This window comes from Gadus chalcogrammus, chromosome 2 (assembly GCF_026213295.1).
Source record: "Gadus chalcogrammus isolate NIFS_2021 chromosome 2, NIFS_Gcha_1.0, whole genome shotgun sequence".
In the NCBI taxonomy this organism is placed as follows: Eukaryota; Metazoa; Chordata; class Actinopteri; order Gadiformes; family Gadidae; genus Gadus; species Gadus chalcogrammus.
The window spans coordinates 6840420-6846105 of NC_079413.1; positions in this window are offsets into that span (position 1 = coordinate 6840420).

The following is a 5686-nucleotide window of genomic DNA, read 5'->3' on the forward strand; positions in this document are numbered from 1 at the left end:
GCAGTACGCCTGAAGGGTTAACCGAGCTGAAGTGCTTTGTATTGGGAGGCGGGACGCGTGGGCTCCCTGTGGTGGTGGTGGTGGTGATGGTGGTGGTGGTGGTGTTGCTGGTGGTTTTGCTGGTGCTGGTGCTGGTGCTGGTGGCGATGCGTTCTTCTGCGTCTTGGATGGATGGGGCTATTTTGCCAGATTAGTTTTAAGCGCATAGTCGGAGGACTGTGAGCAAACTATAGCCACCCACTCGAAAGCAGAAGCTGCATCTGCAAACACCAATTTCGTTTTTACAGTATAACCTGTCTACCCTGCTAAATGAGAGCTACACCAGTTGATAAGAGACTCGTGTGGCGTGTTGGTTTTAATGGCACCAAAGGTCTAGTGGTTGCTCTCTTGCGTGTGGGACATGCTTCACCGCGCTATTACTATGCGCACAATTTTACTGCTGTGCGTGTGCTTATCAGCTTGTCAATACCATGACCTTAATAGATAGGGCATCAAGGGTGACAGGTGTTCCCCCTCATAAACCCACTGACTTCCAGACAATAAGCCTCTATTAGTTTGGTTACCAACAAAATGAGCACAGTGCCACTGAAAACCGTAGATATACGCTCAACTGACACACTCCTCTTAATGTAGACATTTGGATTCTTCCATAGAGGACTTTATAGGTAACCAAGATTCATCATTCCTCGACAGTCATTGTATGAAAGAACACAAGTAAAGTGGATATTGCTGAGGGAGAGAGAGAGAGAGAGAGAGAGAGAAGCACACACACACACACGCACGCACGCACACACACACACACACACACACACACACACACACACACACACACACACACACACACACACACACACACACACACACACACACACACACACACACACACACACAGCATTGCAGGCCATATTTTCAATCTTTTCAATCTCTGTGTGACCTTTGCCCCCAGCGGTTGTGCCGCAGAATCTTAAACAGACTATTTCTTCAACAGCAGATTTGTTGGAGGATTTCTTGTGTTGTGAATTTTCATATTAGTTCCTTCTCCATAATTGTCTATTCAATACTCTCAATTCACTTAGGAACAACACAACCCATCACACACACACACACACACACACACACACACACACACACACACACACACACACACACACACACACACACACACACACACACACACACACACACACACACACACACACACACACACACACACACACACACACACACACACACACACACACTCACACACACACACACAGACAGCACACACCCATGGTATAATTAAAACTCAATGCATCAACATTCAACAGTGTATTCATCCCTGAGCAACCTGTGATGCCTCCGTTATATATATATATATATATATATATATATATATATATATATATATATTTATATTGATTTCAGTTCATTTTTTCTTTTGGTTGTATTTTCCCCGCGCCTCAGACAGCCCTCCCGACCGGGGGGCCCCCGGGGTCCCTCTGGCTGAGCAGGATGGAGGGGACCGATTTGTGTTGTGGGGTTCCCAGGATACGCTTTGAGGCGACGTAAGCATTAGTGCAGGGGATTGACTCGGCCAGGCCTTCGTCTGTGGGCGGGCGAACAACAGAGGGAGAGAGACGGAGAGAGAGAGAGAGAGAGAGAGAGAGAGAGAGAGAGAGAGAGAGAGAGGGGGGGGGGGAGAGAGAGGGGGGGAGAGAGAGATAGAGAGAAAAGAGAGAGAGAGAGAGAAAGAGAGAAAAGAGAGAGAGAGAAGCATGGATAGGGAGACCGAGAGAAAGAGAAAGAGTGGGAGGGAGGGAGAGAGCGTGAAAGAGAGAGAGATGGAGCAGAGGGGGAGACGGAGGAAGAGGGAGAGAGCGAGCGAGAGGGAAGGAGGAAGAGAAAGAGAGAGAGGGCGGGAGAATCAAGAAAGAAATAGGGAGGAAAGAGAGAAAAAACAAATGACCATGAGAAAAATATGGAAAGGGAGAAACGAAAGAAAGAAATGGAGAAGAAAGAGAAAGAAATGACTTAGGCTTAGACCAACATCTGTGAGTGTGTGGGTGCGTGCTTGCATATTTGTGTTTGTGCATCTGTGTCTGCGTGCATGTTTATACCAGTGTACATCTGGTCCAGTAATAATGTGTTCAAGCCTGTGCAGTACCACCTATCATAATGATGTATATTTGTTACTGTAAAGTTTACTATTGTTTGCAACATGTATAGAATTTATGCGCAGGATGATATGTTGTGGGGTGCTATGTCATGTATGTGATTTGCTATTGTGTACGTTTCCATTTGTGTGTGTGTGTGTCTGTCTGTGTCCACATATGCGTGTGCGTCTGTGTGTGTGTGTGTCTGTGCCTACAAATGCGTATGTGCGTGTATGTGTGTGTCTGTCTATGTGTATGTGTGTCTGTGCCCACATATGCGTGTGTGTGTGTCTGTGCCTTCAAATGCGTGTATGTGTGTGTGTGTCTGTCTGTGTGTGTGTGTGTGTCTGTGCCTTCAAATGCGTGTATGTGTGTGTGTGTCTGTCTGTGTGTGTGTGTGTCTGTGCCCACATATGCGTGCGTATCTGCGTGCTTGTGGGTGTGTATGTGTGTGTTTTTTTGTGCGTGTGTGTGTGTGTGTGTCTGTGCCAACAAATGCGTCCGGCGTTTATGTGTGTGTGTCTGTCTATGTGTGTGTGTGTGTGCGTCCGTGCGTGCTTGTGTTTGTGTGCCTGTTACGTGTGTGTGCTTGTTGGTCGTATCCTTTTCAGATTCATATTAAGTACCTTTTCATTTGCCTTCAGCACTGGGATCCCACCCCCCCCCCCACCCCCCCCCCCCCAACAATATTGTTTCTCATATCCAAATAACAGCAGCTATAATACAGCCATGCAGCAGAGAGCTGCGAGCGCCTTTGTGTTTCGCTGCATGTTTCAAGTTCTGCTTATTTGCATTCAGTGGCCGTTGTCACAGCCTGGAGCTTTTTAGGATTTTTCCGCTCCGTCCGTGTTGCTTGGAAGAGGCAGCTTCACGCCCAGATGCTCTTTGGAGGCACTAGCTTGCCCCGGGCCCCTGCCCCCCCCCCCCCCCCCCACCTCCCACCCCCCTGCTCCTACTCCTCGCTGTGGATATCCACAAGGTGCTGTTTTCTCTGTGGCGTGGAGACCTTCAGAAGGAGGGCCGATGTGGATGTGGAGGTTGATACTGACGGTGGTGCTGATGCCGTCCGCACTAGTGCTTCTGATTGACTGGGAATCCTTGGTGCTTGAGATCAGAAAGGCCGCTCCATCGGTGATGAGGGGAGAGTCGAGGCTTTGTCCGCACGAGAGAAAAAAAAATCCATCAGTGTGTGTTAGATATAGATGTGAAAACGATGAGCATCACTGGTTCCCCCGAGAATAAAAGGGTACAAACGGCATTGTGTTGATTCTAACAATAGGCCTGGATTACTAACCGAGACGGAGCAGGATAAACAGCCCCGGACAATGCATCTCTATCCATCGTCATACACCAAAGTCGGTTATTATTGTCCCTTGAAGTAAAACAACCAGAGATGTGGAATTAAGGGAACATTCACCATCTCTCGAGCGTTTTGCGATGTGCTCCTCATCCTCTTGTCGTCTCTGTTATGACAAGATAAAATGGGGTCTTATCGATCGCTTTTTCGGCCCGACTTTATGTTTGTGTGGGTGTGTTTTAGTGTATTTGTTTGGGTGTGTGTGTGTGTGTGTGTGTGTGTGAGTCATAATGTCCTGGTCGTCAAAAAACCCACCCAGGGAACCCTCGGAATGACTGACAGTCAAACTGAGGCTAGCTCTCTTCCCACGATTCTGTTTCTATGGTTACTTGTTTTTATTGTGCATCCTTTGAGTGCCTTAACTTATACCCCCCTCGCCAGTGGGGACGGCAAAAAGTATGAGGGTGCTAATTGCTTTTTGCAGTTCCACGTTTCTTTATTGTCGTGTGTGTGTGTGTGTGTGTGTGTGTGTGTGAGCGCGTGTGTCTGAAACGTACACGACGCAGACATTATATCTTAGCACGGAAGAAAAAAGGCAAAATGACAGTTGGCCTTGTCTTTAACTGGAGAATAGGCTGTGAGTCACAGGACTCCACTGTCCACTCACTGTTCTGTTTACTCCCCTGCAATGTTTTCCACCAACAGTCTCTCTCTCTCTCTCTCTCTCTCTCTCTCTCTCTCTCTCTCTCTCTCTCTCTCTCTCTCTCTCTCTCTCTCTCTCGCCTCCCCAACCACTTTAATTCTCTCTCTGCCTTTTTCCCCCCCTAGAGCTTATCACTGTGTCGGGTTCTAATATTAAGTACTGCTGATTGGTCAGCTCTCACGATGCATTAGCACAACACAATGAGGCCCACCCACAAAAAAAACACAACAACAACACTAGTCGTATTTTTTTTGTGGTGTTTACGTTCGCAGACTCCGCACGGAACGGATTCGACCAAATAAACTCAGACGACACGCTGGATTCAATTAGCGAAATACTCAACGAGAATGCTGCTGTTTCCTCTTTTTTTCCTTTTTCCTTTTTTTCAACCACTCACGAAGAAAACATTTAGCCTCATTTGTTGTTGTGTAACCATCTGGTTAAGATACAGCTTGTGCCCGCTCTGTGACTACAGCCTTGTGTTTCATCCCTGAGCTCTAATTAGTAACCGGAGGCAGTGCATGAGCTGGAACAGTGCACAGCAGCCAGAGCTTTGGCTCCTGCAGATCTCCGGGATCTCAGGTTGTAGCCTTGCAGGTATTTATCCACTGACACTAAAGCCCTGTATGTCTGTTGCTCCGGGATCTCTAGCCCCCCTGGCTTTTCTCTGGGTTGTAAAAATAAATAAATAATAAAGACCCCGCTCTTGTTTGAGATTCTGGCCCGAGCCGGAGACTTAAGGAGTAGACAATGCCTCTGTTGTTTTGTCCAATCGCCATCCACCACGGGGCGTCTCATTAGCTTAAGTCCAGTGATGAGGCTTGGTCATTGGTGGGGCTCTTTCTATTTCTGTAATTTTTTCGAATTTCCACTTGACCTAGCCACAGAGAGTTGATCTGCAGGGAGAAGAAGAGGAGGAAAAGATCAGTGATATTAACCAGAGTCACAAAAGGAAATACATCTCCCTGTTTCAAATGATCTTCCCCTTCCAGCTTCCGATAGACAGATGCTGCCGTGGCGAATAGGACAGCCCAACGCATTGTGGAATTTTGCTCGGTATTCACACTAATTCATATTTGTACGGAGGGGGGGGAAGCAACAAGTGTAAGCCAACCTTATCTCTTATCTGAAAGAGTTTAAAATGGCCGGTGAGCTCATGTATAATGTACAATTGACCTGCGGTCGCTGAGCTTTTGTGGTGCTAGCCATTTATTTCTCTGGCCTTTTCACAGCCTTTTCAGTAAGAGGAGCTGTCAATGATTTTTCTATTCTGATAAGCTCATGCTGCTTCTCCATTACTCCTTATCTAATAAATGTTGATCATATCAATCTTTTGTCCGTTGAAATTACATGCTTTCAACGTCGCCTGTCTCCCCTCAGCAGTCCAGTCTCTCATCATATTATTCCTCACCGCTGTGAACGGCTGCATATTGATTCCATCTTTTATTTATCCTCAGCTCGCTTTGTCTCTATTGTCAGGGCCTCTCCCATTTGGTCCCGCGAAGACTCCCCCCCCGAAAATATTCGCCTTTGAAAGTCTTGTTCTTGCTT